Here is a 24,137-nt window from a genome sequence, read left to right on the forward strand (position 1 = left end):
GTTCAGCCAAAGTGTAATGCTTAACGTGAGACAATTAGCAATGAGTGGAAAACTCAAATCACTTGCTCATTTTGTGATTTTACCAAGCAAAATAAAGGTTAAAAATAGGATATACTTTTTAATCAAAACACTGGCTGTGTGTCTGAGAAAATACTAACAAATTTAAACACTAGGGATCTTCCCATGGTCAATGATATCAGTAGTCAGGATGCTGCTAGAACTGACTCTTAACTGTGGCTCTTGGTAGCTCAGAACTAAGGAAAACTCTAAGGCAACAGTGAATCAACACCCCCTGTCATGTTTGATTGCAAAGTCTGCTTAACTTCATGAGCAAAGGTACTCAAGCAAAGTCTGCATGAGACTTGAAAAGTGCCTAGATGTCTGAAAAGCATCGTGAGGAGGCAGGAACCTGGCCACTGAATATCTTCTCTGTGATAAAAAGCAAGCCAATAAGAGACATCTCAGCAGCACTCTTTGATGAAAAATAAAAATAAAAAAATAAAAAATAATAATCTACAGGGCTCTGGCTGCCTGCCTGATTTTTTTTTTTCCCCTTCTCTGTCAGTGTATAAATAACACTTGCATATTGGAAACCGCATGAATAGTGTATGCCTTGTGGTTTTGAAAACCTGAGCTGAACTGTGCAAGATTATGAGCAATTTCTTTAATCTCATCTAGCTTTCCCTCTGTCACACTCTAATGTGGTTTGCCCTCAGCCCAGAGGACACAAACTCAATTCTCTTGTGAAAATAAGGTGACAAAAAGGACATCTCTGTCTCAGAAAAAGAAACCTATAAATGTTACAGCATGACATTAATTTTAGAGTTCTGTGGGAGTTATTCCAAACCCCTCTTAAAGGTGATTCCTCAAAGAACCCAGAGAACTGGAAGAATCCAGGACCCACAGAAATGTGTAAGAAAGGAGTTTGAGCACCACATAATGGGAGGAAGATAGGACTTTCCCCTCTGGAGAAGTCTTGCAGGTTAACATGGGCTCAGTGAAGAGAAACAAATGCACAGAAAACATTATTATACAAAATGATCAACCGAAAAGTTACTTAATTTCATTTCCTCTGGCTAACTAATTACAATGAGCCATGCTATCTCCTTGAGATTGACTGCAGTAGTTGTGCATTGTACCTCTGGAAAAAAAGCAATCTGAATTGTAATTATAGCAGGTATCCAACATGAACAAAAACTAGTGTCATGAGCTAAGTTTTCTGTGGAATGTTTGTTTCTGCTTTTATTTTGCACTGTTCCCCTCCTGCCAGAATCTTTTTCTGATATGAAATGTCAGGCTGATTATATGTTGATTTAGCAAGGTTATTGCCCCAAGAAATTTGTTTTCAAGAAATGCATGTAGATACATTTTCATTAAAAATCAAATTATTATAAATCACAAACAGTTTATTACCTGTTTCTTGGTGCAAGACAATTAAATGATAGACTTAGTGATTTTTATTCCCGATGCAAAAATGACATCTTATATGTCACATCATAGCTGAACACAAGATAAATGAAATATTAAACTACATTCTCCTGGGCTGTAGACTTCAATAACAACATGGATCCAGGTTACTTTGGGATTTGATTGCAAGGTAGAAGAGCTTTATGGGACTGAGCTTAATTAATAGAGCAGTTTGTCCTGCTAAACAGACATGAAAGTCTCATCTAACAAGTTTAGAAACTACTATTGCCAAACTGATTTAAATTAAGACAACACCCAGCATTACTATCTTCTTTATTTTAGGCCAAATCTAAACCTATCCTCCCCCCCCCCCCCAAAAAAAAAGTGATGATGGTTTTCTCTTCCCCCCAATCCATCAATTTTCTCCTTTCTAAGTACCGTCTGAAATATGGGTGCCACAGAATATTAGAAAATTAGGAGTCTAAACTGTTGCTCACATTTTCTAACTTCAAGAAACTAAGATAAGCAGCCATTATAGTAGTTATTCAAGGTTCAATCCCGCCTCACTGAAAATAATGGGCTCTTTCCTACTGGCACCAAGTGGACAAGAAGCAATTTTTTTTAATATCACTCTGTGCCAAATTACTGCAAGTGATCTAAACAAGTTACCCATTATTTAGCAAAACTAGCACATAAATATAAGGACCATTTTTTGCCCTTTGTAACTAAACACAGTTGTCCGTTACAGATGACCAGACTGACTGTCGTGGTTTAAACCCAGCCAGCAACTAAGCACCACGCAGCCACTACACTCACTCCCCCCTACCCAGTGGGATGGGGGAGAAAATCTGGAAAAGAAATAAAACTCGTGGGTTGAGATAAGAACAGTTTAATAGAATATAAAAAGAAGAAACTAATAATGATAATGATAACACTAATAAAGTGACAGTAGTAATGATAAAAGGATTGGAATATACAAATGATGCACAGTGCAATTGCTCACCACCCGACGATCAATGCCCAGTTAATCCCCAAGCAGCAATGCTCCCACCCCCACTCCCCCCAAGTTTATATACTAGACGTGACATCACATGATATGGAATACCCCATTGGCCACTTTGGGTCACCTGCCCTGGCTGTGTCCCCTCCCGATTTCTTGTGCCCCTCCAGCCTTCTTGCTGTCTGGGCATCAGAGGCTGAAAAATCCTTGACTTGAGAGTAAATATTACTTAGCAACAACTGAAAACATCAGTGTGTTATCAACATTCTTCTCATACCTAGCTCAAAAACATAGCACTGTACCAGCTACTAGGAAGACAATTAACTCTGTCCTGAAACCAGGACACTGATGTTATGAGCTCACTATTTTAATTAAGATCTCTATGTGACCTTAATTAAATAAACATGGTGAGAGGTTGGCCTTGTACACATCATGGTTTAATCCCAGCCAGCAACTAAGCACCACGCAGCAGCTCGCTCACTTCCCCCCACCTAGTGGGATGGGGGAGAGAATCAGAAAAAGTAGAACTTGTGGCTTGAGATAAAGACAGTTTAATAGGACAGAAAGGAAGATGATAATAACAACAACAACAACAAAAGGATTGGAGTATACAAAACAAGCAATGCACAATCCAACTGCTCACCACTTGCTGACTGGTGCCCAGTTAGTTCCCCAGCAGCGATCCACGCCCCCCAGGCCAACTCCCCCAGTTTATATACTGGGCATGATGTCACATTGTATGGAATATCCCTCTGGCCAGTTTGGGTCAGCTGTCCTGGCTGTGTCCCCTCCCAACTTCTCGTGCCCCTCCAGTCTTCTTGCTGGCTGGGCACGAGAAGCTGAAATATCCTTGACTTAGTCTAAACGCTACTTAGCAACAACTGAAAACATCAGTGTGTTATAAACATTCTTCTCATACTGAATCCAAAATATAACACTATTCCAGCTACTAGGAAGAAAAATAACTCTATCCCAGCTGAAACCAGGACAACGTGTAATTGTGATCAACCATATTTTAAGTCCCATTTGATCCAGACAATATTTTACATTGCAAGCTTTGTCTAGCCTGTTGCTCCCTTTCAGCTATTCTCCCTCCTCCTCCAGGCACAGAGGAGAAAGCCACAGGCTCACCAGCAACGAGGACATCTGGTACTGGATTGCTGCAACTGGAATATCTAGCCTGAATCCCAGACTCAGGAAGGACACAGAAAATGTGGCTCCTGGGTGCCCTCTTTCAAGGAAACAAAAGACCTATGTAGTACAAGCTCAAAAAAAAAGGGAGTTATTGAACATATGTAGATTTTATTGTATGTGCAAAGCAGGTCCAGTTGTGCAGACATGAAGGGAATTTGCGGTGTGCCTTTATCCTCCCATTAAAAGAGAAAATACCACTATGGTCTACAGCTGAGAAGGCTGAATGCTCTTAGGGCTTTAAAATGACAGAAAGTTTAGTAGTGCAAAGAGTGTGAGAAATGAAAACTAACATGAAGGACCAAAAAAGACCAAATAGAATCATAGAATATCTCGAGTTGGAAGGGACCCATAAGGATCATAGGGACCAACTCCCTGCTCCTCACAGGACTACCTGAAACCAAACCATATGATTAAGAGCATCGTCCAGACGGTCCTTGAACTATGACAGGCTGGGTGCCGTGAATACTATACTTTCCAACTCTTGTGGAAAACACATGTATTTTATTCTTTGGCAACTGCTCCTGAGATTTTCTACTCTACTACTAGAATAATTTCTCTACGGTTTTCTAAGCAAGGCAATTCTAAGCAATTGTTAGACAATAGAAGAAAAATGGGCTCCATGAATCCTTCAGAGGCAACTGGGAAGACTGAAAAATTAGAGAAAAATCCCCAACAACTTTTATCACTGTCTCCTGTGAAATAATCCATAAGAAAAAGACATTATACAAAATGTAATCTTAAAACAGTTGGATAAACCTTTTAAGCTATGGATTTTATGTGAATAAAACTTCAATTTTTTTGAAAATTCCTTCCTTGTTCATAACAAGACTATCTGATAAAATGTACAGCCAAGGTGACCTGGAACTCTCATTTGCACATGATGGCCTACGGATGATTTTAGACAAAAAGAACCCCTAATGCTACAAAACACTAGTATATCGCAAAGTTCAATGATTCTGTTTCTGAAGTGCTAACCTGTACCCTTATTTTGTTACTGAACAATCATGCCAACACATGAAATTCCTAACATGACTCTCAAACACTGAAATAAACTCTCAACTTAGGACTGAAGAGAATCAGGAAACAAAACCATAGAGGACCCAAAAAAGGCTGTTAAATAGAGGAGGAAAGTAGGTTTGTATCTGGCTGGGCCATCCAGTCTGTACCTTTCACACTACTTGATGATCCTCTGTAAGTCCTTCCAAAACATCAGCTGTGTATGCCCCATACATAGCCAGGCCTCCAGAGCAGCAGGAAGATAGCTACAACATGCACACAGACAGCCCTGTTTTGTTTTCTCACATGCATATGACAGAGCACAGGTTCTAAAAATAAGATCAGAAGAGACACAGTGTTTTTTATTCTTTGGGGGTTGAAGAGGTGGGGATGGGAGCTGCTAACAAAGACATTTGCCTGACAAGCAGGATCTGTGTTTTCAAACATGATACTGCTTATTCCCCCACTAATGGGAATTGTAAGCTTTTCTCACAGTGTCCTAAATGAGCAGCTGTGGACTGTGCTTGCCAAATGGATAAGGATGGGACTGAAAGGCAAGGAAAACAAATTTCAAGTTTCTTAGAACTTTTTTAAGCAAAAGATACAGAACAAAACACATTTGTATAGTTTTCTACACAATAGCCAAAGAGTGTTACAATTTAAAAGCTATTGAGAACACAGGTACTTAAATTTGCATTTAAGAAGGCAAACCCAGCTGTTTTAAGAAAAAATGGAATCATGTTAAAATGCCTTTGTTCTGATTTTTTGCCCCTCCATCCTTTAGGCAGAATTTGTCACCTTTGCACAACTGTTTTACACACCTTATTGCTGGCTATTAGACATTCACTTTGACTGAGCAGCATCCAGGAGTACCTTTTCTAGTTTTACACTATAGCAATAAGCAGTCTGAGCTCTGAATGACAGTATTTATATTGGCACTGCTTATTAGCACACTTCCTGCTATTGTAATAAATGCAGCAGCTGAATTTTGTTTTCCAGTAATTGTCCGAACTTCCAGTTCCATTTATTGCACAAAGAAATGCCACAAGGATTTTACAATATTTAGCATGAGACTATTTCACTGTGCTGACATTATACTAATAGTTTTTTGTCTAAAAGACAGACATTCAGACCTGTCTCACAGTACTGTAACAGGCTGATGGTGGTGGCACGTCAACCGTGTTGGAAGAGTGTGCCAGCAGCATTAATGAAGTGATTGATTAATTCACCTGGATGGAAATTGCACTAGTGAGTGATATAGTCTGTCTACTCCCAAAGTGCCCAGAACCAATTCTGAAATCAACAATTTTGAATATTTAATTAAAGCCAAAATCCAGGAAAGTGAGAGAAGAGGAAGATTTAGGATTTCTACAGCCTATACAAGGGACAATGGTTTCACAGGTTTATACATTTTACAAGTGCAAAAGCCTTTACTGTTGGGTTTGCATCCTCTTATGAAACAGAGCAGTCCCAGCAGGCAAACATCACCCTTACAGGGCAAAGTTTAACCTCTTATCCTCCGTGAACATTCCCATACTATGTGATGCAACCCTGTGGATATTCAGGTCTCTTCTTGCCCCTGTTGAGATCAACACTGCATTCATCCTCATGAACCATCAGCCACAGGATGCTTATGTGCTTAGTAATCAAAGACTGACAAACAAAAATGGAAATTTACCCTTTTAGCTTGTGGCAGGCTGGATATTTAGCTAAAGAGCTAGGACATTAGAATGGTAAGAGGGGGGCTCCATTTAGACACTGCTATACTGTTCTATGGATTAGCAAATTTAATGTCAGTACTCTCCATCTGATGCTTCTTCCCAACACAGAATTTACTAATACAGTGATAAGTAACTTTAGTACTCTATGATATAGAATACTCATTTGCCACAGTATGTCACGAACTTTTTTCTTCTTGCTTTTCCCTTAAGAGCTAACGCTTCTGTCTACAAAGGACTCGCCATACGTTTCACGCACAAGAAGTAGGGGAGAAAATAAAAATTATCCAGAAAGATGTGAAAGAATTGAGCAAAGTGGTCAAAGAATCAGCACAACAGCAATGAAGAACAGGAGGCGAGCAGATCTCAGGGCACAGCAATCAGTATCACCAAAGAAAGCCAATGGAGCAAGAGACCCAATATTTGGCAGGATGCTCATCTTCTGACATTCCCCAAACCCCAAAATTCAAAGACTACAAACTATTCCCTTTAGATCTCAAAACAGTGTAGGTGTAGTACTTATATACAAAGGGAAAACTTGCTGCAGCCTGATGAAAATGAAGAATACATATTCTCTATGTATTTTCCCCTTAAGCAGTGGAAATGTTCCTTGGTGATTTGAATACATATGTTCTAAATTAAGCAACTGGGCTGCCTACGTTTAAAGAGAAGAACACAGTAATGCTTACAAGAGTTACTATAAAGCAGTAGGAAACCTCTTAACGATTTCCTAAAAGCACTGCAGTCACCCTGCAGGATAGCTGGAACAAACCCTGGCTGAAGAAAGGTCACCTGTATTAGTGTCATCTTATCAAACAAAAATTTACAAAGTCGCCCTGAGACCAGAAAGAGTTGGTACAGGCCCACTGCCTCCTATCAACTCTTCTAATTGTGTTACAGGTTAAAGGAGAGGGGCACCAGGTACCAAGTGGGAATTACAGTAGCATACTATTTCATTAGCATTTCACACTATTTGTGTGTCTCAGAAGCTTAGCCTGAATCCCACCAGAGCCTCAGAGGATGCTTTCATTCTCTCATAGAAGAAAATAGCATCGGATTAGTTGAATAGTATCTCATTTCCCAGCGTAAATTAAGTGAATTAGATGGAAGAGTCTGTGCTCTAATTGTAAAGCTTATTACAAGAACTCACATAGATTAGAACTGAATGCTTCTCTGAGTCTCTATTTGTACACTAAAAGAGGAAAAAAAGGTGACTATAGACTATCCCATGACTCTCTAATGGCTCAGTATTGATATGTAGAATCTCCAGTACTGCAGCAAAACACATTCATAAGTCTTGTGTACTGAGAGTGCTAGAAGGCAACCTTTCTTCACATGGATAGGAGTGCTACCCTATACAGTGCACAGGCAGTCTCTCTAGGTAATTTCTAAGAATGACAAGCTCCCCAGCGCTGGGAATCATGGACAATTAACACTCATTTTTAAAGTGCAGGTAATTTTCTGAGTTTTTCAACTGCAAAATAGCTACAAAATGACATCATGAACAAGAGCAGTAGTATGCTTCTTGTTGCTTATGGAATGACATTGTTATGGAATGTCATTCCATTTACAGAGATCTTTCATGAACCCTGAGAGGTCCAACACAAAGACTTTTGTGCATTAAGAAGTTAGGCATCCATGAGCTGATTACAAATACCTTAGACTTTTACTATGTAGCTTCTATATGTTCAAGCCTGTATTAGTGATCTCAGGTTCCCTTTATAGTCAAATGGAGAGAAAGGGACTCATCTCAAGGTATGTATCTAAGACAGATAAAATTAACTGGTCCCTGATCCCTCCCTCTTTTGACTGGTATTAAAATTTAGGTGAGATGTATTTTACCTTTTTACTCTTATTTTCTCAGTGCCTGGCCTTCAGTATAAAATACAGTTAGTCTATCAAGGAGGAAGCCACCAAGCAAACAAAGAACTGCTTGGCAAGAAACAATACTGAGCACCTGTTTGCTCTTTGAATGGTCTCTGAATGCCCTCATTCAGGGCAGCAGAACTCAGGTGCTGCAGTCTAAAACTATCACATGAAGATAAATGATTAAGCTTTTCTCTGGAAAAGATGAGCACAACTCACTTTCCTTTTATATATGCAGCCAGAGCATGCACTGGTGACAGTGATGCCCTTTGATTTAATAATTCAATACTTAAAGTGCTTGTCAAAAAAAGAATTTGATCCTCTTTGACTGTTCTGAGGCTGAAGCGTCTTAGCCCCATCTGTTGAGACTGTGTCACACACAGAAAAAAAGTTCAGTTTTCATTTCACCAAAAAACCAGTAAAAATAAAAAGACCATGACTTTCTCTAACCAGCATCTAACTGCTCCTTTTTGCTCCTCTAGGAGCATGTCCAGTGTGCTCGAACCAAGTCCTGTTCTCCAAACTCATCCTTGATATATTTTCCTCACAGAACAATTAGTAATTTTTTCTACTTCCCTTATTTCTTGGAACTTGATGACAGACACATCATATTAGTCTTGAAATGAGCTATGATCAAGTTAGCTTTTAACATAAGAACGTATCTGAATAAAGTGTGAGAACTGAGCATCATCTCTCCTTCAATTAGGGAGATGAAAATACTGGAGCTTTCTAGAAACTGCTGCAACTGTGCATGCACCAACAGCCACTCAAGTTGCAGGTTACTTCTGAATCCGTGTCCGAGTTCATTCCTTCCCCCATGTGAAAAATCCCAGGGTTACTATAATCCATGCATATTTATAACCCTACACTGCTTCCTTTCACAGCCAATTCTGTACCACTACAATTTGAAACATCAGTCTCTGGGAGGCTCTTCTTTCTTATGGCTCCACCAAATCTGTACAAAGACATGGAAAACTGCATCCACATCATCAAAAAGGTCCTCTCCACCAGTCAGTAGTCAGGGCCAGCTTTAGCTATCTCTTGTGTTGCTAAGTCCATGGACTATTTAAGCTCATATATCATGTGTTATTAAATCTATTTCAGCTTTCTGCATGAACAAGCTGCTAATCTCCCATAGGGACTGGAAATGTAAACTCAACAAGCACCAAAAAAAGTAGAAAGGCAGGAATAAACACATAAATGGTGAAACATGTAATTTCAGGTCAACTCAAGTTCAAGCAGCTTCATCAGTTGCTATGTTACCAGCTTATGATGGTGGGAGAGGATGAAGGCAAAAAGATTTTATAGCTCTGTGGCTATATATATAGTGGCTATTTAGCAACTTTTGCTATCTGGCACATCTCTGTCTGTAGAATGAAGGATCGTTAGTCTCTAAGCTGCTGAAATGGCAAGTGACTGGAGGTATCGACTACTATGAAGCAGCATGGAATGGTTTGTCTGGATTGATTAAGTAGCTTAATCCATAGCAACCTGCGAGGTTTGCAGGAAAAGCCTGAGGCAGGATTCTTCATTTCATTTAAGGCAAAGTGGGGAATTAAACATTCCATTGCCCGTTACCACCCTGTCCACCACCTAGAGATGTGCAGAACAGGTGAGGAGCAATAAGGATAACTGAGGCAATAGCCAGGCTGGAGTTTAAACATGCCACCACCATGGCAGTGACTTGTATACTCAATGATGTCCCTTGTTCTGTTGCACCACTGATACCGATCTCTCTTCTCACAAATACATTAGGTACCCCAGTGCTGGGTCAGCTTAAAGAGTGAGGACACTGGTGTGTGCACATGCAGTGCATTTCAAGGAACTGCTCACAGTTAATCATCACAACACATTGGTGAAGCAAGTATGAATATGTTGTTTTATAACTGGAAATAATGATTAATGGATGGCTGAATGTAGTCTTGTGTTCCAGCCTACAGACTTTATGACCCCCTACAAAGGAGCCTATGCCAGGCTTGACATACAAATTTAGGCTCTTTCAGCCCATAAAGCAAAATGTTCTCATTTAAACATATATTTTCCCATGACAGACCTGTGAAAAACACTAATCACATTTGAACATGAGGAGGCAAGTCAAATCTGACATTGCCTCTAAAGAGCTGATGCTGTAATAGTACATAACAAACTTGCCAACAGGGATTTGGCAAGCCACCATGGTGGAGACACGCCATTAAAGCAGCACCCTGGGAACTTTTCAACCAATGTACCTGTATCATGTGAAGCAGCATCGAACAAACTATACAGGCAACTAAGTCTCAGAGTGGATAACCACCTGAGTGCATGTTTTCTTGATATTAATCTGAGCAAGAATACAGTTCAGATCTCAGTATTCATATGAAAATTGGATGAATCAGAATTGACTGATTTTAAAAGGAACTTTGCTGAGCACTTATTTCAGGAAGTCACTCCTCCTGTCTTAACTGACTGAAACTATATACTTGGGCAGACTGTGAGGGACATGGTTAGCACAAGGGAAGAACAGGTTTTGCTGTTATCACAGCTATGCTTCTTTCAAATTTAAAAGTTTTCTCTCTTTGCTTCGTTCTCTGGGGGTAAGCACAGATGTACACCCTAGGAAACCTAAAGAAATCACTTGAATACCTGGGTATCAATATTTAAATATTCCTTATGCAGATTCCAAAACATTCCCAGTAATAACACCTACATAAGTTGTCGTATGGTTTACACCTAAAGTAGCACTTTTCATCACAGAAATTCAACACAGAGGTTAATCGTCCTTCCACTTTTACTGACAACTAACATACAACAAAGTGTGCAAAAGAGCCAAGCTGCTGCCAATAACTATTCTGCTGCCACTAAAGCCACACTGCTTATACAGCTATGTGAGCAATCTAATCATTTATTAAAATGTCAGCATGGCAAGAATCTTTGCTTCTGGTGGCAAAAAGAAAGACACTGTCTAGCAAGATAAACATGAGGAAGAACAACTTGAAGTTCCGTGGCAATTTCCAGAACATAAAAGGATCGCTTCCATGTTTAAGTCACATGCCAGTCTCTCCAGCAAGTGTAAGATATGCACAAAAGAAGAAAGTCTGCCTGCTGTGCAGAGACATACCCCCAAAACTGAATGTTTACATTAACACTTATGTATTCCAACTATTTTTTTCCTGAAAGAATGAACAAACTTTCTACTTCTGAATGTAACTGAAACAATACCTGACAGTCAATCCTATGAACCCTAAATATGCTCCAACAATATGAGGAATTTTTCAAAAAAATACTTTCTCTGCTTATTCCATTTTACCTTAACATAAGTTGAACAGGGCTTTGGACCATGATCTTCACCCACTAAGATGTTACAGTTCAAAAATATCTGACATTACCTAAAAGCCTTGCTAGTTTAGAGACAATGCAAACTACATCCAATTTGTTTTCTGTCTTCTCTCTTTTTTCTTCTTCTATTAATCACATTCATACAAAAAAAAAAAAATTCTTGAAGCATGGCTTGGTTTGGAACATGGGAGTCCATGTAGATTGAACCCATATAATATGTGTACACTTTTAATGGTGCACTATACTTGCAGACAGTTGAGAAGTCATGCCTGTTGACATCACAAACTTCATGTCTGATAAACCCCATTTTATTTCAAGAGTCTTAACCCTGTATCACAACCTTCCCTGTGAAACAGCATAGAAGAGACATTTCAATATCTCTTTTGTGTATGAAAGAACCTGTTTTGTAGCCTTTAAAGACAAGAGATTGAAGGCCTAAGACAGCAATCTACAGTGGTGAACAATGAATGACATTTCTACTCATCTATTCTTAGCGCTACCAACTGAGTGAGCAGCCAACAGCAGAGAAATTACAGGGGATGGGAAGTGAAAGCTGGTAATTTCCCCAGCTGCAGCCCAATGGAAAACATTTCCAAGCACAGGGAGCAATTCCCTAACCAAGAGGCCAGACCACTCCAATAAATCTAATAGCCCAACTAAGGAAAAGCAAACCGGATATTTCCCCTAGACTTGAAGGCCACCAGAGATCCAGGATCCTGGATGCTATAGTTTTATTGTTTTTTCATAAGTCTCCTAATATTCCCAAGAATGTCTGCAGTTGGTTAAGGAATTATTTTGTTACATAAATACTCCTTGCTTGTTGTTGTGTTGCCCCTGAGACAGTTAATAAAAACAAGATCTCCTACCATCAGAGATATCTAGGAGTCTATTTAGGCTTTGGAAGAGCTGCAGAATGGCCTATGGAGTTTAGAATGTAGAACTGAAGTGGTTTTTAATGGGTCCTGTATCTGAAAACCAGTGTTAAGTCAACCTGGGTCCTGCACAGACAGGATCCTCCTCCATTTGAGGTTATGCAACAGAAACCTGCTCGTTTAGAGAAGAACCTATGTTGGATTCCCATTATACCAAGTTTTATGCATATCCATCAAGACCTCAAATCAGCTTCCTTCAAAGAAAAATCCTATTATAAAAATATATATTGCAATGGTAGAAACATATATTCCAATGGTAGAAATGCTAGGTTAAAAGGTTTTATCAAGGAGCTAGCAGACAGAGGATTTACTGTGCTACAAATCTTCCTAAAGCAGAATCTGCAGATGACCACGCATTATCTGCATATATGACTAAGTAGACTACTAGTGGTTTCTTCACTGAAGTACACTTTTCTGTCCAGAGTTTTCTGCTCACAGTATATTATTACTCCCCCAACCAATGCAAACTGAACTTGGGCTTTCCTGAGAAGGTTCAGATTCAATTTGGATTTACTGATTTAATCAGCTGAGAGTTTCTTACATAGCCTGGTCCCCTACGGGCATACATTCAGTAAGTTCCTGAGATTCAGCATGTGCTGCAAAGGCTAAAAACAGGGGGAAAAGAGGATGGGAAATCTACTAAGACATGGGAGGAAGTTTTTTCTTAACAATATAAAGAACTGTACAAAGGATTCAGATCATAATGATTGGTCATCCTTTCAAGACAATGCACACTGGTATACAAGCTTTGATATACAATCTGCCAATTTCTAATACCAGTATTCCCTAAGTATGGCTATAAAACAGGTCAAGAATCATCAAGAAACAGCAATTCACCCATGCATTCTGGATGAAACAAGATCACTGGACTACCTAAACATAAGGCAAAATCTGATTAAGCACAACACTACTGCAGAGTGGGATTTGAGATCACTACTGACTGAGAGAAGTGGATTATACGTGTTTATAAATGCACATACCTGCAGTATTTGTATTGCCATGATGTCTTTAACATCACGGTGATAAGCACTGTACAAACAATGTACACAGTCTCTACACCAAACAGCTTGTAACTCAGCACACGTGGACAGACAGAACAGAAAGAACAGTGATGAGTCTGAGCCAGCAAGACAGGCTGCAGTCTTTATGCATTATCAGCCTGTTACCAAGTACTTTGTAGTCATAACAACAAAATTGAGAGATGTCAATTACCATAATAGCGAGCATATAATTAGCAGCAGCCTGAATAACATGTCATCCTGTAAAACTGAAGAATCAGCAACTGAAATGCAAAATGACCAACATACTATTAGGTACAAAAAGTTTTCTTCCTACATTAGAGTTTGGAATCATGACTTGCAAATTTTTTTCCTTTATAAGGAATGTTTATTGCTTTGTACAAGGACTGTACTGCTTAACTCAGTAGAGAAGTCGTTATGTTCAATTCCATTATTCTGTGATTTGAAGCGTTGATGGATAAACAAGTTCAGCAAGGAAATGCCACAGAGTTTGGAAATCTAAGTTTTGAACTCTAGAGCTGCATCTTTCACATTGAAGCAAAATATCAAAGGTTGATTATCTGAGCATTTGCTACATACATAAAATGGAGTTAGGACACCTAAGGATTTTTTTTCCCATTACTCTGTATATGTGGAATTCCTGCTGATGCCGACCAATGGAAAATTTTAAGCAGAGAAGTCACTGTATAAGCTGTCATATATATCACCATGAATGTCTGTGTTAGTGATTTTATTGCTACATAATTATTAAGCATGGGGTCAAAATTCACCTTTCATACTGTCAGTAATTCCTGTCAGGTACCTGGTGAAACATTCAATTTCTAACACCTCTCAACATGAAAGAGTATTGCAGTGTTTCACTGAAACACAGAAACTGTAAGGAAGAACAGTAACACAAACCATCTAGAACAGTCTTGCACAATTGTCTAAAAGGACCTGACCTGATTACGCATGGTAAAGTATTCAGTTCTTCAATTTTTCTTCTATTTCTTTTCTGTCTTTATAAGCAGAAACCTACACTGTCCAAATAAACTCCAGTTAATACCTGATGAGATCTTTCTTCAGTGCCACAGAAAACCATTTATTGCTTGAACTTGTAAATTTACATTCCCTCCTTGGAGCTCAAATAAAAATCACTAGAAGTGAATTGTTAGACATAATCACGACCTTCAGAAGAGCTAGAGAAAAATATTATAGGTCAAATCTTACCCAAAATACTTGTACCAGGGGAGTCTACTGCTTGGTAAGGCTATTTAAACCAAATTCTTTTTGCTTCACTCAGAGTTCCTCTTTCCAAGGTATCCTTAAAAACAGTAGAACATCTCCTGAGTTGAGAACAGGCAGATACAGATTATGGTGTAATGCTTGGCTTTAATGAATAGCATCTGACCATTTCACCATCATCTGTTAACCATTCATCAGCTTAGCTCCTTGTAGATTTGCTTAATGATTTAAGAAATACAAAGATTATTTGGCTTCGTGCCTAATTCTTCTCTAGTTTATGCTGGTACAAATCCAAAACAAACAGAGCTACCACTGTGCTGCAAATAAGCCAAGTTTCTGCTCTTTTGTTCCCCAATATTCTGAAATGTTGATGATTTCTTATCCTTCACAGGCAAGCTGATAAGAACCAGCACCAGAGGGAACTATTTTCTAACAGAATCTGCAATGTGCCTGCTCTGAACCCGTTTGTTGCTTAGTAGGACCCTGGCACAGCTCCACAGTCCAATGAACATGATTAAAAATGACTTGATGAATTTAGTCTATTGAACAGGTGGCTATAACCAGTCTGGAGGGAGAAGAAAAACACTATCTGCTAGGTAGAAATACTTTATGCTTTCTCAAATTGTTTAAACAATGATAGGTCTATGGACCTGAGTAGAGACAAATTTCAAGCATCCCAATTCCGTTAACTGATGACTGTCAAAACCTCTGCAATGACCAGGAGCAAAAAGTGGGGGCAAGGGAAAAGAAACCACTGCATGGCTGCCTATACTTTTTACCAAAACATGAATATTTGATTAGATCCTGGGATATTGGGAAATAGGAAATGATGAGAGAGTTAGTCAAGAAAGGATGCTACTCAGCAAACGCAGTTGTTGCAAGGCAGTGGAGTGAAGCTTGCCTCTGAGGGTCTGGCTCGACTCCCTAACAAATGCAGGGAAAAGCAGAGCCAGCAGCTTACAGTCAAAACAAGCAATATCAACTGGAAAAAAAGTGACTAGAAACAAATGAAATTGCTGCAGAGCTAGTCAAACTGACAGTGACGATATCCAAAGCTGGCCTCTCTGGGGCACAAAGATAAAATAATAGGGTTTTAAATAGAGTTGTCTGTAGATGGCTTGTGATAAGATTACACAAACCCCTGATTTTAAGAAGTGTGCAATAATTTCATAAAAGGAAAGAACTGAGTTAAAGCCATCTGCACCTTCTGAGCAACTATGGTTGGTTTGTGCACAGGTATTATACACTCTACGCAAAGCATTACAGGATTTCATTTCCAGGAGAGTTAAAGTGATGAAATAACCAGAAAAGGGTACACTGGGACCAAAGGAACAGATATAGAACCAGTCCCAAAACTGTAACAAAACCCTCTGGAATCAGCATGATTACAAGTGTTCTTGATTATTAAATATGAGACAAGAAAAACAAACAGTGGAAACAAACCTGCTGCTTTCATCTAGCAAAATATATTTCCAAAGTTTTCCAGGTAAAGGCATCAGCTTTTTAATACATTATATGTAAGCCTTCAACTCTGCAGCTGATTTTGACAGCTGCACTTTAATTTATTTGTGTAACTCTTATTGGAAGTTGAGTAAAATATGGAATACAGTGAATCTGCACAGTGATTTAGAGCCATTACATACACATCTGTCACAAACTGCCAGTTTGAACGTGATCTGCCATGCAACTAGCAGGCATTCACTTCATTGTTAATAGAATCTGTGGCTATATTTTCTTGGGATCTACTAATATACATTGCATAAAAGCAAGCTGCCCTGAAACTTGGACAGTAAAACTGAGATGAATTCACACAAAATATACAAGCTTCAGTTGCAAAGATAACAGTGGTCTGCTTATTCTGATATTATTGGGAATGCCTGTAAATGACCTCTTTATATAAATTTAAAAAACCTCCCAATGATACAAAGGCAAATTATAATCTAGAACTAAGAGTATATACGTTACAGGGAGAAACAAGCAGTTCACAGACACGCACACTTTCTTCTTTTTATAGGGTTCTTAGGAGCTCATTTGGAATTTACCGTGCATGTAAATGCCAAATGAATTTCAAGTACTGCGTTAGCCGCCAATCCATTACACAATCCCTTGCAATTTTAACTTACAACTCCTAACTGCCTGTGGCACTGGTTTTGGATTCTAGTCCTTACAGCCCATTGCTTACTATTTAGATGATCTTGTTATCCTGTGGAAATCACAGTATTAACTTTTCATACCACCTCCCAAATAAGATGCGCTTACAATGGAACGTTGCCTAATGTTTTATAATGGAAACAAGAACACACAGGAGGCTACAAATAAGCTCTGTTCCACAACAAAGCATTTCAATACCAGAATGACTTTTACAGATAGTTATTAAATTTAACCACAACAGTTTAAGGTCCTTCTTTATGCGACATTACGATAGCAGGTAAGAGCAGGGACAAAAAAGATGACGCTGCTGCCTCTTCCATCTTATTAGCTGAAATGACTGGGAAAGCCTCATATTCCAGAGTGTGAACTAGAACAACTGAAAGGTCAGCACACAATGTCTTCTGCCACCCCTGCTACAGAGAAGCATTTCTTTTGCTGGGAAATCCAGCACAGTGCATTTATAAGAGCTGTAGGAGTAACTGGACACCCTCCTGAGAGGGTTCACAATCCTGAGAGGCAGGAACAAGGAATTAAGCAGGATCATAACCCTAGATGTCAGGAAAGCAGACTTTGGCCCGTTCAAGGTTCTGCTTGGAAGAATCCCATGGGTCCTGGACAGAAGAGGGGTCCAGCAGAACTGGCCGATTTTCAAGGATCACCTTGTCAAAGCTCAGTGTTAACTGGTGAATAAGTTGTTTGTTCAGTTATTACCACTGACAACATACATCTACTGGAACTGGTTTCAGGATTTTGCAGAGCACATTTGGCTCAGAATGACGTATACAACTCAAAATTTCAAGGAAACGTACACATTAGCAATCTGCAACAGCTCAGGACTAGGAAAGAATATTGTACCTAGTGAAGCCAGAGAGGGTTCAAATCAGTTGTAGCTAGTTGCTGGTGGTTCCACAAACAGATTGTCAGTTTTGTGCTTGCTGTATACTAAAGATTTTCTTCATCAAAAAGCCAGAATTTTCATAATGGTTTTGTGTATGTGTTCATCAGAATTACTGCTATAATTTACACTTATATGTTTAAGCCTGTTTTCACTGCAGGCATAAACAAGGCTTTTGGTTTTTAAAGATCTGGACTTTAAAAGATCTACCTGTAACACCTTCCAAAATGAACTTGTGAAATTTAAGAGCAGATCTTCAGCTTCCTAAAAACATTAAGATAAAAAACAAACCAAATCAAAACAATTTCTTTGCATTATTCAACACAAGGAAGGAAAAAATTCTAAAGAAACAAAACTAGACTGCAGTGCAGTTTGTCTTACCAATGTAAGGCACGCAAAAGCATTCACTAAGCTTTAATTGTGTAAAGACAGCAGGCAACATAACAGATCATGAAGAAAGCAGCACACACAGTGTTCCCATGACACACTCCCACCAGTATCCAAAGCTGTGCCTGTATTATTTGGCCAGAATACAATCCATAAGTTAATATCCACATTTAGCTAACTTGACCTATGTGGCCTTTTCAGGTATCTTTTAAGTGCCTTTTACTTGAATTGTATGTTATAAATGCCTTCATTTCTTTGATTCATTAAGTTCAATGCCTCCTTCACTCATTTAGTAACAGCAGTATCTGGTCTTCAGTCACTGGAATCCTTCAAGAGACCTAAGGTAACCACATGAAAGGAGCACAGACACATGGGAGTTGAGATTTTAGAAATTTCATCTGATATGATTAATTACTTGGCTAGGTTAATTTACCACTGAATTGCACCCAATTCCTATCCTCAGAAATCATAGTACAGGCTTACAATTCTAAGTCTGTGAATCAACATTTTCTAAACGAGTCATAATAACCAGACATGAAAGACCCAGTGATGAAAATCTATACACCTAATACCTTCTCAGGACAAGCTCCTGCAACTGGGCTAGGATAGTGCAGCAGCAGCACTACCAGCTTACTTGTCTCTGAGCAGCCAGTCTTGTTTTCAGATTCATTGGAATTAAGAGAGAAAGATGTCCCAATTAGATGTCAGCTTAAGCAGAATTATTCATTCTTCATTATTCAGAGTGCCTGGACATTAAACTCAGCTGCGTTTACATACAAGATTTTTCAATGAAAAGTAATATATGTGGATAATAACAGCATACACATCTCACAAGTAGTAGTGAAATAAATCTAAAGGCACCGTTTTCTTATATGTAAACAAGAAAAAATGCCTAGTAGCTGCATATGATGAGGACACAATTGGCAGTCCTGGGATTCTTGTGTTCCTTGTTAAAAAAATCTTTCAGAATGTTGCTACAACTCATTCAGTAGAATTAACTATAGAATAGTGTAATACAGAAGGTAAATGCAATGACTCAAACTAGCACTTAAGGCACCACAGCTCTACTATACAGAGCCGATTTCAAGGCAGATTTAACAAGTCCTGTCTATAGAAGACTGAAAATCTAGACGAAGGATGTACAAACACAACAGTTGAATACAGGAATATCTAGGCTAGGTACAGATATAATTTGACACATAAAACAAGCTAAAGAACTGCAGTATGGTTTGTACTGGGAAAAATATCTTCTCATTACCTCTACCCCATGATTACCTGTATTATAGGATTTACAGGATACACTACTATTGCTTCATTTGTTGGAAATAGCAGTGGAAAATGTGATCATGGATCATTTATGATTGTTCAAATGACAAGCCACTCATGGACAGTTAAGAATTGCAAATTGAATATGCAACACACAATCCCTTCTTTGTCCACCATCAGGATTGGATGATACACTGTGATGCACATAAACACACTGTCAGTGGTAAAACTTGCGATGTGCTTTAGCCTAAAAAGATACAACAGGTAGGACCTATATTCTGCCATTCCTACTTACCTGGTCTTCATAGTTTCTAGTTAATCCATGTCAGTGTGCCCAATTTACAGTCAAGTGGATCCAGCCTTACTAAATGATTCATCCCATCTCTACTGAACATATGATCCCATTGCCTTTTTCCTAGAAGTTTCTCAAAAATGGACAGGGATTCATTCTTGGGGCTATAGGAAATGTTCTGCCCCCTTTTCCCAAGGGACTTAGGGATTCTGTGCTGCCCTCTGCCCACTCACTTCACAGCTGGGGGCAAGTATATCATGATCAACATTTAGGCATTTCTCATCACATATCCACCTATATAACCATTACATAACATCAAATGTGTTCACCATACAAGACACTTCCAAATACCAAACACGGAAGCCCTGGTACAAACCTTCAGTGCATCCATAAAGAACTACACAGGCTCATCACAGGCAAAGAACATGGCTTCTTCCCTTCTTTCTACATGTGGCGTTAAGGACTGACAGGAACACTCTAGGATTTATGCCTGTAATATGCAGTTTTAAGGCCAGCTTGTTTAGCGGGTTATCTTTTCTGGCTGTTTGCCAGAGTTCAGTGTCCCTTATATACAGTGTAATGGCTTAAAGGACTGCTTTTTTTATTTCCTTTAATAAGATAAACAGATGCCCAACAGATGAATCGGTGAGGAGCAGCAGCAACAGCATGTGTTTGATATGGCAGCAACAGTTCCTTTTCAGTGTCTAATAGTAAGACAGGTTCTGCTGTTGAAGCTGTGGTGATAACACTTTTTTACATAAATATTTTCACAGGCACTGGCCTGAGGGATCAAGACCTTTAGCTTTTAAGTTGTGTTGTAAAATCTGGCAGAATTTGCAGTTAAGGGGCAGCTGTTGAAAATTACTCCATGACAACAATGAGAAGGAAAAAGTGTTAGAAAGGCTTATGTTTTAGACAGCCTCCTACATTTAGAGTAGCCTCCCAAATGCGTTTCCTAAGTCTGTGCATTCTAAAATATCAGCCCTATTAACTTTTCTTGTTAAAAACACAGAAAAAAGCCAGAAAGCAGAAAGGTAACTTCCACACTGTAGAGGTATAAAAAGGAAAACAAAGCTTCTAAGGAATTTCTTAAAGAAAATACGACTTGTAATGAGGCAATCTAAATCTGTTCTGAAGAGCAGAGATGAGGAAGAATATAATTTCCCATGATCTGTTATTTCCTTTAAAAGCCCCCTTAGAATGAAGGTAGAGCTGCCTGTATTTGAATTCTACTCTACCGGGTCAAGAAAGTAAGGTACAGGAAGACAGTAAGAAACAGTTAAAGGAGAAAAACACTTTTCATAAAGCAGTAATTTAAGTGAAAACTTTCAGTGAATCAGAGTCATATGTCTTGCATTGTATCCTATTTCACCAGTGAGGGTGTCACAAACTATTTATTTACCACATCCCTGTATGGACCCCACAATGCAGAAAATTTGCCCATGAACAGAGAAGCAGATCATTTTTACATTAAGAGTTTGGTCTTTCCATAAAACATGAACACTGAGAGCATCTTAATTTTGGGGGGTAGTAGAGTCCAAAATTTTGCAGAATAGATTCAGGAAAGTCCTAAGACATAGGTAATTAAAAAAGCAATACCACCTGTGGGAAGCAGCGCAAGCTGTGACATGAATCAAAATCAGAATTAGAATCCTCTATGTCAGCTAAAATATATCTACTTTTGATGGCACATCTATTTTAAATGTTTTCGGTTCCTGAATTCTGTCATGATAACAGTAAGAGACAGCAAGGCATGAAATAAATACCAGAATACTTGAGGGGACACGTAAATAAACTGCAAGTAAAGAACAAGCTGATTCAACTTTGGGAGAAGCAACTTACTGCTTAACGTACATTGCAAAAGAGAAAATGCTGTCCATTTGCAATGGATTCATTCTTATCCTGTCCACATCTCCCTGCCAGTCAGCATGACACAGCCAGAGTGATTGCAAACAACTATGTGGATAAAGGGTAATTGGACAGGGAATCACTTTCTTGTTTTCACTGCTTAGGCTCCATGATGCCTATTTCTCTATATTTTCATCCTCTCTGCCTTCTGAGTGGACATGGAGGAAAAAAGATCAGTGTACTAGGGTGTTTGCTATTGATAAAGAATATATGAAGTAAAACTTGTTACTACTTAATATACTCTGTATTTGAGTCTGCCATCCTCTCCATCAGCACCAGGCACAAAGTATAAACATCCAGCTATCACAGATCGGCAGCGTATCAAGTGTGGTATCCTGCCCCAGCACTGGCTAGTTTTTGGCACTCTCAAAGATAGATACAACCATACCTCCTATTTAGATGTTACTTCTATAGAAGAAGGGAGGGAATCTTCTCTGAACTCACTAGACCAATTTATACCCCAAAGCAAGCAAGCCACAAGCAATTGTTATGCTATGAAAACATTGGATGCTGTTTTCTCTTAACTAGATGATTTGTGATTGCCCCATACCTAGTTATATTTAGTTTAACATGGCAAGGTTTTGGAAGTGGGAGGGCTGCTGGAATGAATTCTGTGAGAAAAGACCAGGAGCTGCCCCCATGTCAGACAGAGCCAGTTTCAGCCAGCTCCACAATGGACCCACCGCTGCTCAAAGCTGAGTCCATCAACAACACTGGTGACTCCTCTGTGATAACACACTTAAAGGGCAAAAACCACTGTGCAGCAGCTGTGTGTGAGAGGAATGTGAAAAATGTGAGAGAAACAATCCTGCAGACCCCAAAGTCAGTGAAGGAGGAGGGAGAGGAGGTGCTCCAGGCATCAGAGCAGAGATTCCCTTGTAGCCCGTGAAGATGACCATGGTGAAGCAGGTCATCCACCTGCATCCCACAGAGTATCATGGTGGAGCAGATATCCACAGCGCAGTCTGTGGAAGACTCCACACCAGAGCAGATAAATCTCCTCTGTGCAAAATACTCTCTCCAGGTAGTATCAAGACCAGTGATAGAGAGAAAAAAAAAAAAATAAATAAAAAAAAAAAAATCAAGGGAAACCAAAAAGATGGCTTGCTGTCACAGGCTGTCTAACAGTGTCAGTTTGGGATTTTTTCCTTAATCTGTTACCAGTTGATGCAAATTTGTGATTCGGAATGTTGAGTTAAAAAAGGAGAACACACACAATTGCACAGATAGTTAAGTAAACACCTTTCCTCTCCTTTCCCCTTGTGCTCAGTTTAATCCAGAAAGTTCTCTTACCACCTTTCCAGTGTCAACTTCCCTCATTTTTGCCACAGGTTATGCTCAGTCCCTCAATGTTCATTCAGAGAGGAGATGGGCAGCGCAGGAGGTTGGTGTGTAACGCCTTCTTCCTGATGCTCTGAGCTTACTGGTCTCCTTCTGCTGCTCTCTTTCCTGAGCAGTGTCCCTGCTCCAGTGTGGCAGCACACAGACCACCCAACCCCTCTGTGATAGCACTCTTCACATTTTTTAACTCCTCTGTAGGTGCAGGACTTAGAGCTCTGCCTTACCTTAAGACTTTCAAGCACACACTTTGACTTAGGGGTTTTAGGAGAAAAGTTAACAATTGAATTCATGGACTGGCTCTGTGAGTCTGAATTAATTTAGGAACCCAAACTTCCCAATTATTGGCTTTCTGAGGCTTTCCTTCCCCATAAGCAATGAGCCTCTTTCACTTTCAGTGACAGCTCAGGCAAACAGATTGGCTCAGCACCCCAATCCCAATTACATCACCCCTCACTCCTCCTATATTTATTAGATGGACTTAGATTTTACATTATTTGAGGAGAACCAACTCATTTTACAGCATGGATTGCAGCTCACCCTCATGCAAGCTTTCCAAGACATCAGAATTACCACAGGGCTGAGTACTGGTGTCCACACTGCAATGCGCAGTGCTGTTCTGTAAATGCCAGAACAGATATGTGCACCTAGGAAGGGGACAGCGGTACCTGTAAAGAGCACCAGAACCTGCAGGGAAGAGGCTAGAACTGATCCTGAATGTTGGAAAAATTATATTTATCTCCAAGTGGACATTGCTACCTCCTCCACTCCACCTTACACCTCTACAAAGGAGGAATTCCAGTAACTTGCAAATACACACAAAGACACTGGAGTGGCTGGGATTAGGAGGGTATCCCAGCTCCCCATTGCTAGTTTGTCTAGGTTACAAATATCTCTTTTTGTAATCATTACAATGATATGGGGTAGCAGCAGTTCCCACAGGTTAATCACGTTACAGGAGAGAAACTTGTGACTTGGGTAAATTTTATATCTTATCTACCCTTCACTTCCTCTTGCTCCTAAACCCTTCTCTAATCAATCTCAGAAGGGACAGATGGAAAAAAAAAATCCTTTTCAAGTAAAACAGTGGCTATGGAAAGGGATTCCAACTAAAAAAAAGCAACCTTCAAAACACTCTGCTTTCCTATGCATCTCTTTAAAGAGTCTTGCAAATGCCAATGGAAATGATTGGGCATCTGATGTTTTGACAGAAGCAAGAACATCATTAA

The 24,137-nt window shown here is 39.4% G+C and overlaps 1 protein-coding gene across 6 annotated transcripts in view; it reads right to left on the reverse strand.

The window, feature by feature from the left end:
• The window catches only part of PTPRT (protein tyrosine phosphatase receptor type T), a 492,692-nt gene that overhangs the window by 239,366 nt on the left and 229,189 nt on the right, over window positions 1-24,137 (reverse strand). The window lies entirely within an intron of this gene.

Source organism: Harpia harpyja, chromosome 1, assembly GCF_026419915.1.
Source record: "Harpia harpyja isolate bHarHar1 chromosome 1, bHarHar1 primary haplotype, whole genome shotgun sequence".
In the NCBI taxonomy this organism is placed as follows: domain Eukaryota; kingdom Metazoa; phylum Chordata; class Aves; order Accipitriformes; family Accipitridae; genus Harpia; species Harpia harpyja.